Source organism: Ascaphus truei, chromosome 2 (assembly GCF_040206685.1).
Source record: "Ascaphus truei isolate aAscTru1 chromosome 2, aAscTru1.hap1, whole genome shotgun sequence".
Lineage (NCBI taxonomy): Eukaryota > Metazoa > Chordata > Amphibia > Anura > Ascaphidae > Ascaphus > Ascaphus truei.
Genome location: NC_134484.1, coordinates 466,594,201 through 466,608,214, shown reverse-complemented (window position 1 = coordinate 466,608,214; position 14,014 = coordinate 466,594,201).

Sequence of the window (14,014 nt, the reverse complement as noted above, 5' to 3'; positions counted from 1 at the left end):
GATGCCAACCTGGTTACATTAGCTGCAAGAAAGGCGATTCTGACCAGCTGGGTGAGACATGTACCAGCCACAAGAACGCAAGTGGCTAAAGTCTTCTTTACACTTTTCTCTGCAGAATGAAAATATGCATTTTTTTAAACCTAGAATCTAGGTTCAACTCTAGTCCCCCCTCCCCTCACCTCCCCTCCCCCTTTCCCTCCCCTCCCCCTTTCCCTCCCCTCCCCTCCCCTCCCCTCCCCCTTTCCCTCCCCTCCCCTCCCCTCCCCCTTTCCCTCCCCTCCCCTCCCCCTCCCCTCCCCCTTCCCCTTCCCTCCCCCTCCCCTCCCCCTTCCCCTTCCTCTCCCCCTTCCCCTCCCCTCCCCCTCCCCTAACCTCCCCTAACCTCCCCTCCCCTAACCTCCCCTCACCTCCCCTCCAACAGGTCAGGTTTCCATGATATCCCAGCTTCAGCACAGGTGGCTCAATCAGAGGCTCAGTCTTTGACTGAGCCTCTGATTGAGCCACCTGTGCTGAATCAGGGACTGATTGAGCCACCAGTGCTGAATCAGGGACTGATTGAGCCACCTGTGCTGAAGCAGGGATATCATGAAAACTAGCCGGGGGTGGGGCTTGAATTGATGACTGGAGTTGAGCCCCCTGTTCTAGATGGTAAATAAAAAAAATATTTTAAAAATGTACCTTAGAAAATGGCCTCACTGGGAACAGGTGAGGGTCTTCAAGCCTTCTCGTTAGGCCCAGTGGTTTGTAGAACTGGCACTAATATTATTATTAGTATTATTATTATTATTATTATTATTGAAAAACCTCTACTTTCAGCTCTCAGACTTACAACAATCGCTGAGGCTGGGGCCTGAGTCGCTTGTCACTTACAGGACCACACGTGGCCTAAGGAATTATGCAAACGCAGTATGGGTAATTCACTTAGTTACTATATAGGATTAAAGTCAGGCACCATGTGATCCTAGCAGAGGAGCACTACACAATGTACACATACGTTATGTAAGCTATATGTAGATAACATGTACCCTATCTGTGCTATATACAGATAACATGCCGTATCTGTGCTATATGTATATAACGTGTACCCTATCTGTGCTATATGCAGATAACATGCCGTATCTGTGCTATATGCAGATAACGTGTACCCTATCTGTGCTATATGCAGATAACGTGTACCCTATCTGTGCTATATACAGATAACGTGCCGTATCTGTGCTATATGTAGATAACGTGTACCCTATCTGTGCTATATGCAGATAACATGCCGTATCTGTGCTATATGCAGATAACGTACCGTCTGTGGTATATGCAGATAAAGTACCCTATCTGTGGTATATGCAGATAACGTACCCTATCTGTGGTATATGCAGATAACATACCCTACCTGTGGTATATGCAGATAACGTACCCGACCTGTGGAATATGCAGATAAGGTACCCTATCTGAGCTTTATGCAGATCACGTACCCTCTCTGTGCTATACACAGATAACATACCCTATCTGTGTTATATGGAGATCACGTACCCTCTCTGTGCTATACACAGATAACATACCCTATCTGTGTTATATGGAGATCACGTACCCTCTCTGTACTATATGCAGATCACGTACCCCCTCTGTGCTATATACAGATAACATGCCGTATCTGTGCTATATGCAGATAACGTACCCTGTCTGTGGTATATGCAGATAACGTACCCTATCTGTGGTATATGCAGATAATGTACCCTATCTGTGCTATATGCAGATAACGTACCCTCTCTGTGCTATATGCAGATAACATGCCGTATCTGTGCTATATGCAGATAACATGCGGTATCTGTGCTATATGCAGATAACATGCCGTATCTGTGCTATATGCAGATAACATGCCGTATCTGTGCTATATGCAGATAACGTACCCTCTCTGTGCTATATGCAGATCACGTACCCCCTCTGTGCTATATGCAGATAACATGCCGTATCTGTGCTATATGCAGATAACATGCCGTATCTGTGCTATATGCAGATAACATGCCGTATCTGTGCTATATGCAGATCACGTACCCCCTCTGTGCTATATGCAGATCACGTACCCCCTCTGTGCTATATGCAGATAACATCCCCTCTTTGTGCTATATGCAGATAGTGTAGCACAGCGCAGACCCTCTGCAGTCGCTGTGTGTAACGCAGTTGGATGTTATGTGTGCCTGCCCAGGGCCTGACATGGCCTGTGTGAGAGACAGAGGAGAAATTAAGCGATTCAGTCTCTGCCTTGTGCCTTTGTTTGCTGGGAGGAATCAGAGGCGAGGCCAGCTGCTCCCAACCTGTTCCCAGGCAGAGATTCCTTCAGTGCGGCTCCCCAGGGTCCCAGAGCAAGCAATGGAATGGAACAGAATGCAGAGCCATGTGATACAATGTATTGAGATGCACAGCTGTGCAGTGTGACACAATGCAGCATGATACAGTGCAGCGAGATGTGTAATTCTATGCTGCACCACGTGGATAAAGGTCTGACTGTGAAACTGCAATGTAATGAGACGGTATATTTTAACCCAGTGTAATGAGTAATTAAGTAATAATCCCACAAGAACAGGGAATTACTGGGCAGTGTGATGTGTCATTTAACACAGTCCAGAGCCCTGTGATACAGTGCATATAGTTATGTGATGTAATGCAATCCAGCATAGTATTCTGAAGTGGTATGCAGTGTAATGAAATGCACAGTGTATTCTATTACAATGATGTGCAACAATATGGAATGCAGTGCTGGGCAGCACAATGGGATATGTAATACAATGAGATGGAATGCAGTGCTGGGCAGCACAATGGGATATATAATACAATGAGATGGAATGCAGTGCTGGGCAGCACAATGGGATATATAATACAATGAGATGGAATGCAGTGCTGGGCAGCACAATGGGATATATAATACAATGAGATGGAATGCAGTGCTGAGCAGCACAATGGGATATATAATACAATGAGATGGAATGCAGTGCTGGGCAGCACAATGGGATATATAATACAATGAGATGGAATGCAGTGCTGAGCAGCACAATGGGATATATAATACAATGAGATGGAATGCAGTGCTGAGCAGCACAATGGGATATATAATACAATGAGATGGAATGCAGTGCTGAGCAGCACAATGGGATATATAATACAATGAGATGGAATGCAGTGCTGAGCAGCACAATGGGATATATAATACAATGAGATGGAATGCAGTGCTGTGCAGCACAATGGGATATATAATACAATGAGATGGAATGCAGTGCTGGGCAGCACAATGGGATATATAATACAATGAGATGGAATGCAGTGCTGTGCAGCACAATGGGATATATAATACAATGAGATGGAATGCAGTGCTGGGCAGCACAATGGGATATATAATACAATGAGATGGAATGCAGTGCTGGGCAGCACAATGGGATATATAATACAATGAGATGGAATGCAGTGCTGGGCAGCACAATGGGATATATAATACAATGAGATGGAATGCAGTGCTGTGCAGCACAATGGGATATATAATACAATGAGATGGAATGCAGTGCTGGGCAGCGCAATCGGATATATAATACAATGAGATGGAATGCAGTGCTGGGAAGCACAATGGGATATGTAATACAATGTGATGGAATGCAGTGCTGGGAAGCACAATGGGATATATAATACAATGAGATGGAATGCAGTGCTGAGCAGCACAATGGGATATGTAATACAATGAGATGGAATGCAGTGCTGGGCAGCACAATGGGATATATAATACAATGAGATGGAATGCAGTGCTGAGCAGCACAATGGGATATATAATACAATGAGATGGAATGCAGTGCTGTGCAGCACAATGGGATATATAATACAATGAGATGGAATGCAGTGCTGAGCAGCACAATGGGATATGTAATACAATGAGATGGAATGCAGTGCTGGGCAGCACAATGGGATATATAATACAATGAGATGGAATGCAGTGCTGGGCAGCACAATGGGATATATAATACAATGAGATGGAATGCAGTGCTGTGGAGCACAATGGGATATATAATACAATGAGATGGAATGCAGTGCTGAGCAGCACAATGGGATATATAATACAATGAGATGGAATGCAGTGCTGGGCAGCACAATGGGATATATAATACAATGAGATGGAATGCAGTGCTGGGCAGCACAATGGGATATGTAATACAATGAGATGGAATGCAGTGCTGGGCAGCACAATGGGATATGTAATACAATGAGATGGAATGCAGTGCTGAGCAGCACAATGGGATATGTAATACAATGAGATGGAATGCAGTGCTGTGCAGCACAATGGGATATATAATACAATGAGATGGAATGCAGTGCTGTGGAGCACAATGGGATATATAATACAATGAGATGGAATGCAGTGCTGAGCAGCACAATGGGATATGTAATACAATGAGATGGAATGCAGTGCTGAGCAGCACAATGGGATATGTAATACAATGAGATGGAATGCAGTGCTGGGCAGCACAATGGGATATATAATACAATGAGATGGAATGCAGTGCTGAGCAGCACAATGGGATATGTAATACAATGAGATGGAATGCAGTGCTGGGCAGCACAATGGGATATATAATACAATGAGATGGAATGCAGTGCTGGGCAGCACAATGGGATATATAATACAATGAGATGGAATGCAGTGCTGAGCAGCACAATGGGATATATAATACAATGAGATGGAATGCAGTGCTGAGCAGCACAATGGGATATATAATACAATGAGATGGAATGCAGTGCTGGGCAGCACAATGGGATATATAATACAATGAGATGGAATGCAGTGCTGGGCAGCACAATGGGATATATAATACAATGAGATGGAATGCAGTGCTGGGCAGCACAATGGGATATGTAATACAATGAGATGGAATGCAGTGCTGAGCAGCACAATGGGATATGTAATACAATGAGATGGAATGCAGTGCTGTGCAGCACAATGGGATATATAATACAATGAGATGGAATGCAGTGCTGTGGAGCACAATGGGATATATAATACAATGAGATGGAATGCAGTGCTGAGCAGCACAATGGGATATATAATACAATGAGATGGAATGCAGTGCTGAGCAGCACAATGGGATATGTAATACAATGAGATGGAATGCAGTGCTGTGCAGCACAATGGGATATATAATACAATGAGATGGAATGCAGTGCTGTGCAGCACAATGGGATATATAATACAATGAGATGGAATGCAGTGCTGGGCAGCACAATGGGATATGTAATACAATGAGATGGAATGCAGTGCTGAGCAGCACAATGGGATAGGTAATACAATGAGATGGAATGCAGTGCTGGGCAGCACAATGGGATATATAATACAATGAGATGGAATGCAGTGCCGGGCAGCACAATGGGATATATAATACAATGAGATGGAATGCAGTGCTGAGCAGAAAAATGGGATATGTGATACAATGAGATGGAATGCAGTGCTGGGTAGCACAATGGGATATATGATACAATGAGATGGAATGCAGTGCCGGGCAGCACAATGGGATATATAATACAATGAGATGGAATGCAGTGCTGGGCAGCACAATGGGATATATAATACAATGAGATGGAATGCAGTGCTGGGCAGCACAATGGGATATATATTACAGTGAGATGGAATGCAGTGCTGAGCAGCACAATGGGATATGTAATACAATGTGATGGAATGCAGTGCCGAGCAGCACAATGGGATATATAATACAATGAGATGGAATGCAGTGCTGGGCAGCACAATGGGAAATGTAATACAATGAGAAGGAATGCAGTGCTGGGAAGCACAATGGGATATATATTACAGTGAGATGGAATGCAGTGCTGGGCAGCACAATGGGAAATGTAATACAATGAGATGGAATGCAGTGCTGGGAAGCACAATGGGATATATAATACAATGAGATGGAATGCAGTGCTGGGCAGCACAATGGGATATATAATACAATGAGATGGAATGCAGTGCTGGGCAGCACAATGGGATATATAATGGGACATAATAGATATAGCACAATGGGATATTAATGGGATATATAATACAATGAGATGGAATGCAGTGCTGGGTAGCACAATGGGATATATAATACAATGAGATGGAATGCAGTGCTGGGCAGCACAATGGGATATGTAATACAATGAGATGGAATGCAGTGATGAGCAGCACAATGGGATATATAATACAATGAGATGGAATGCAGTGCCGAGCAGGACAATGGGATATATAATACAATGAGATGGAATGCAGTGCTGGGCAGCACAATGGGATATATAATACAATGAGATGGAATACAGTGCCGGGCAGCACAATGGGATATATAATACTGTGAGATGGCATGCAGTGCTGGGCAACACAATGGGATATATAATACAATGAGATGGAATGCAGTGCTGGGCAGCACAATGGGATATATAATACAATGAGATGGAATGCAGTGCTGAGCAGCACAATGGGATATATAATACAATGAGATGGAATGCAGTGCTGGGCAGCACAATGGGATATATAATACAATGAGATGGAATGCAGTGCTGAGCAGCACAATGGGATATATAATACAATGAGATGGAATGCAGTGCTGAGCAGCACAATGGGATATATAATACAATGAGATGGAATGCAGTGCTGAGCAGCACAATGGGATATATAATACAATGAGATGGAATGCAGTGCTGAGCAGCACAATGGGATATATAATACAATGAGATGGAATGCAGTGCTGTGCAGCACAATGGGATATATAATACAATGAGATGGAATGCAGTGCTGGGCAGCACAATGGGATATATAATACAATGAGATGGAATGCAGTGCTGTGCAGCACAATGGGATATATAATACAATGAGATGGAATGCAGTGCTGGGCAGCACAATGGGATATATAATACAATGAGATGGAATGCAGTGCTGGGCAGCACAATGGGATATATAATACAATGAGATGGAATGCAGTGCTGGGCAGCACAATGGGATATATAATACAATGAGATGGAATGCAGTGCTGTGCAGCACAATGGGATATATAATACAATGAGATGGAATGCAGTGCTGGGCAGCGCAATCGGATATATAATACAATGAGATGGAATGCAGTGCTGGGAAGCACAATGGGATATGTAATACAATGTGATGGAATGCAGTGCTGGGAAGCACAATGGGATATATAATACAATGAGATGGAATGCAGTGCTGAGCAGCACAATGGGATATGTAATACAATGAGATGGAATGCAGTGCTGGGCAGCACAATGGGATATATAATACAATGAGATGGAATGCAGTGCTGAGCAGCACAATGGGATATATAATACAATGAGATGGAATGCAGTGCTGTGCAGCACAATGGGATATATAATACAATGAGATGGAATGCAGTGCTGAGCAGCACAATGGGATATGTAATACAATGAGATGGAATGCAGTGCTGGGCAGCACAATGGGATATATAATACAATGAGATGGAATGCAGTGCTGGGCAGCACAATGGGATATATAATACAATGAGATGGAATGCAGTGCTGTGGAGCACAATGGGATATATAATACAATGAGATGGAATGCAGTGCTGAGCAGCACAATGGGATATATAATACAATGAGATGGAATGCAGTGCTGGGCAGCACAATGGGATATATAATACAATGAGATGGAATGCAGTGCTGGGCAGCACAATGGGATATATAATACAATGAGATGGAATGCAGTGCTGGGCAGCACAATGGGATATGTAATACAATGAGATGGAATGCAGTGCTGAGCAGCACAATGGGATATGTAATACAATGAGATGGAATGCAGTGCTGTGCAGCACAATGGGATATATAATACAATGAGATGGAATGCAGTGCTGTGGAGCACAATGGGATATATAATACAATGAGATGGAATGCAGTGCTGAGCAGCACAATGGGATATATAATACAATGAGATGGAATGCAGTGCTGAGCAGCACAATGGGATATGTAATACAATGAGATGGAATGCAGTGCTGGGCAGCACAATGGGATATATAATACAATGAGATGGAATGCAGTGCTGAGCAGCACAATGGGATATGTAATACAATGAGATGGAATGCAGTGCTGGGCAGCACAATGGGATATATAATACAATGAGATGGAATGCAGTGCTGGGCAGCACAATGGGATATATAATACAATGAGATGGAATGCAGTGCTGAGCAGCACAATGGGATATATAATACAATGAGATGGAATGCAGTGCTGGGCAGCACAATGGGATATATAATACAATGAGATGGAATGCAGTGCTGAGCAGCACAATGGGATATATAATACAATGAGATGGAATGCAGTGCTGAGCAGCACAATGGGATATATAATACAATGAGATGGAATGCAGTGCTGGGCAGCACAATGGGATATATAATACAATGAGAAGGAATGCAGTGCTGGGCAGCACAATGGGATATATAATACAATGAGATGGAATGCAGTGCTGGGCAGCACAATGGGATATGTAATACAATGAGATGGAATGCAGTGCTGAGCAGCACAATGGGATATGTAATACAATGAGATGGAATGCAGTGCTGTGCAGCACAATGGGATATATAATACAATGAGATGGAATGCAGTGCTGTGGAGCACAATGGGATATATAATACAATGAGATGGAATGCAGTGCTGAGCAGCACAATGGGATATATAATACAATGAGATGGAATGCAGTGCTGAGCAGCACAATGGGATATGTAATACAATGAGATGGAATGCAGTGCTGTGCAGCACAATGGGATATATAATACAATGAGATGGAATGCAGTGCTGTGCAGCACAATGGGATATATAATACAATGAGATGGAATGCAGTGCTGGGCAGCACAATGGGATATGTAATACAATGAGATGGAATGCAGTGCTGAGCAGCACAATGGGATATGTAATACAATGAGATGGAATGCAGTGCTGGGCAGCACAATGGGATATATAATACAATGAGATGGAATGCAGTGCCGGGCAGCACAATGGGATATATAATACAATGAGATGGAATGCAGTGCTGAGCAGAAAAATGGGATATGTGATACAATGAGATGGAATGCAGTGCTGGGTAGCACAATGGGATATATGATACAATGAGATGGAATGCAGTGCCGGGCAGCACAATGGGATATATAATACAATGAGATGGAATGCAGTGCTGGGCAGCACAATGGGATATATAATACAATGAGATGGAATGCAGTGCTGGGCAGCACAATGGGATATATATTACAGTGAGATGGAATGCAGTGCTGAGCAGCACAATGGGATATGTAATACAATGTGATGGAATGCAGTGCCGAGCAGCACAATGGGATATATAATACAATGAGATGGAATGCAGTGCTGGGCAGCACAATGGGAAATGTAATACAATGAGAAGGAATGCAGTGCTGGGAAGCACAATGGGATATATATTACAGTGAGATGGAATGCAGTGCTGGGCAGCACAATGGGAAATGTAATACAATGAGATGGAATGCAGTGCTGGGAAGCACAATGGGATATATAATACAATGAGATGGAATGCAGTGCTGGGCAGCACAATGGGATATATAATACAATGAGATGGAATGCAGTGCTGGGCAGCACAATGGGATATATAATGGGACATAATAGATATAGCACAATGGGATATTAATGGGATATATAATACAATGAGATGGAATGCAGTGCTGGGTAGCACAATGGGATATATAATACAATGAGATGGAATGCAGTGCTGGGCAGCACAATGGGATATGTAATACAATGAGATGGAATGCAGTGATGAGCAGCACAATGGGATATATAATACAATGAGATGGAATGCAGTGCCGAGCAGGACAATGGGATATATAATACAATGAGATGGAATGCAGTGCTGGGCAGCACAATGGGATATATAATACAATGAGATGGAATACAGTGCCTGGCAGCACAATGGGATATATAATACTGTGAGATGGCATGCAGTGCTGGGCAACACAATGGGATATATAATACAATGAGATGGAATGCAGTGCCGGGCAGCACAATGGGATATATAATACAATGAGATGGAATGCAGTGCTGAGCAGCACAATGGGATATATAATACAATGAGATGGAATGCAGTGCTGGGCAGCACAATGGGATATATAATACAATGAGATGGAATGCAGTGCTGAGCAGCACAATGGGATATATAATACAATGAGATGGAATGCAGTGCTGAGCAGCACAATGGGATATATAATACAATGAGATGGAATGCAGTGCTGAGCAGCACAATGGGATATATAATACAATGAGATGGAATGCAGTGCTGAGCAGCACAATGGGATATATAATACAATGAGATGGAATGCAGTGCTGTGCAGCACAATGGGATATATAATACAATGAGATGGAATGCAGTGCTGGGCAGCACAATGGGATATATAATACAATGAGATGGAATGCAGTGCTGGGCAGCACAATGGGATATATAATACAATGAGATGGAATGCAGTGCTGGGCAGCACAATGGGATATATAATACAATGAGATGGAATGCAGTGCTGGGCAGCACAATGGGATATATAATACAATGAGATGGAATGCAGTGCTGGGCAGCACAATGGGATATATAATACAATGAGATGGAATGCAGTGCTGTGCAGCACAATGGGATATATAATACAATGAGATGGAATGCAGTGCTGGGCAGCGCAATCGGATATATAATACAATGAGATGGAATGCAGTGCTGGGAAGCACAATGGGATATGTAATACAATGTGATGGAATGCAGTGCTGGGAAGCACAATGGGTTATATAATACAATGAGATGGAATGCAGTGCTGAGCAGCACAATGGGATATGTAATACAATGAGATGGAATGCAGTGCTGGGCAGCACAATGGGATATATAATACAATGAGATGGAATGCAGTGCTGAGCAGCACAATGGGATATATAATACAATGAGATGGAATGCAGTGCTGTGCAGCACAATGGGATATATAATACAATGAGATGGAATGCAGTGCTGAGCAGCACAATGGGATATGTAATACAATGAGATGGAATGCAGTGCTGGGCAGCACAATGGGATATATAATACAATGAGATGGAATGCAGTGCTGGGCAGCACAATGGGATATATAATACAATGAGATGGAATGCAGTGCTGAGCAGCACAATGGGATATATAATACAATGAGATGGAATGCAGTGCTGAGCAGCACAATGGGATATATAATACAATGAGATGGAATGCAGTGCTGGGCAGCACAATGGGATATATAATACAATGAGATGGAATGCAGTGCTGGGCAGCACAATGGGATATATAATACAATGAGATGGAATGCAGTGCTGGGCAGCACAATGGGATATGTAATACAATGAGATGGAATGCAGTGCTGAGCAGCACAATGGGATATGTAATACAATGAGATGGAATGCAGTGCTGTGCAGCACAATGGGATATATAATACAATGAGATGGAATGCAGTGCTGTGGAGCACAATGGGATATATAATACAATGAGATGGAATGCAGTGCTGAGCAGCACAATGGGATATATAATACAATGAGATGGAATGCAGTGCTGAGCAGCACAATGGGATATGTAATACAATGAGATGGAATGCAGTGCTGGGCAGCACAATGGGATATATAATACAATGAGATGGAATGCAGTGCTGAGCAGCACAATGGGATATGTAATACAATGAGATGGAATGCAGTGCTGGGCAGCACAATGGGATATATAATACAATGAGATGGAATGCAGTGCTGGGCAGCACAATGGGATATATAATACAATGAGATGGAATGCAGTGCTGAGCAGCACAATGGGATATATAATACAATGAGATGGAATGCAGTGCTGAGCAGCACAATGGGATATATAATACAATGAGATGGAATGCAGTGCTGGGCAGCACAATGGGATATATAATACAATGAGATGGAATGCAGTGCTGGGCAGCACAATGGGATATATAATACAATGAGATGGAATGCAGTGCTGGGCAGCACAATGGGATATGTAATACAATGAGATGGAATGCAGTGCTGAGCAGCACAATGGGATATGTAATACAATGAGATGGAATGCAGTGCTGTGCAGCACAATGGGATATATAATACAATGAGATGGAATGCAGTGCTGTGGAGCACAATGGGATATATAATACAATGAGATGGAATGCAGTGCTGAGCAGCACAATGGGATATATAATACAATGAGATGGAATGCAGTGCTGAGCAGCACAATGGGATATGTAATACAATGAGATGGAATGCAGTGCTGTGCAGCACAATGGGATATATAATACAATGAGATGGAATGCAGTGCTGTGCAGCACAATGGGATATATAATACAATGAGATGGAATGCAGTGCTGGGCAGCACAATGGGATATGTAATACAATGAGATGGAATGCAGTGCTGAGCAGCACAATGGGATATGTAATACAATGAGATGGAATGCAGTGCTGGGCAGCACAATGGGATATATAATACAATGAGATGGAATGCAGTGCCGGGCAGCACAATGGGATATATAATACAATGAGATGGAATGCAGTGCTGAGCAGAAAAATGGGATATGTGATACAATGAGATGGAATGCAGTGCTGGGTAGCACAATGGGATATATGATACAATGAGATGGAATGCAGTGCCGGGCAGCACAATGGGATATATAATACAATGAGATGGAATGCAGTGCTGGGCAGCACAATGGGATATATAATACAATGAGATGGAATGCAGTGCTGGGCAGCACAATGGGATATATATTACAGTGAGATGGAATGCAGTGCTGAGCAGCACAATGGGATATGTAATACAATGTGATGGAATGCAGTGCCGAGCAGCACAATGGGATATATAATACAATGAGATGGAATGCAGTGCTGGGCAGCACAATGGGAAATGTAATACAATGAGAAGGAATGCAGTGCTGGGAAGCACAATGGGATATATATTACAGTGAGATGGAATGCAGTGCTGGGCAGCACAATGGGATATATAATACAATGAGATGGAATGCAGTGCTGGGCAGCACAATGGGATATATAATGGGACATAATAGATATAGCACAATGGGATATTAATGGGATATATAATACAATGAGATGGAATGCAGTGCTGGGTAGCACAATGGGATATATAATACAATGAGATGGAATGCAGTGCTGGGCAGCACAATGGGATATGTAATACAATGAGATGGAATGCAGTGCTGGGCAGCACAATGGGATATATAATACAATGAGATGGAATACAGTGCCGGGCAGCACAATGGGATATGTAATACAATGAGATGGAATGCAGTGCTGGGCAGCACAATGGGATATATAATACAATGAGATGGAATACAGTGCCGGGCAGCACAATGGGATATATAATACTGTGAGATGGCATGCAGTGCTGGGCAACACAATGGGATATATAATACAATGAGATAGAATGCAGTGCTGAGCAGCACAATGGGATATATAATACAGTGAGATGGAATGCAGTGCTGGGCAGCACAATGGGATATATAATACAATGAGATGGAATGCAGTGCTGAGCAGCACAATGGGATATATAATACAATGAGATGGAATGCAGTGCTGAGGAGCACAATGGGATATATAATACAATGAGATGGAATGCAGTGCTGAGCAGCACAATGGGATATATAATACAATGAGATGGAATGCAGTGCTGTGGAGCACAATGGGATATATAATACAATGAGATGGAATGCAGTGCTGGGAAGCACAATGGGATATATAATACAGTGAGATGGAATGCAGTGCCGAGCAGCACAATGGGATATATAATACAGTGAGATAGAATGCAGTGCTGAGCAGCACAATGGGATATATATTACAGTGAGATGGAATGCAGTGCTGGGCAGCACAATGGGATATATAATACAATGAGATGGAATGCAGTGCTGGGAAGCACAATGGGATATATAATACAATGAGATGGAATGCAGTGCTGGGCAGCACAATGGGATATATAATACAATGA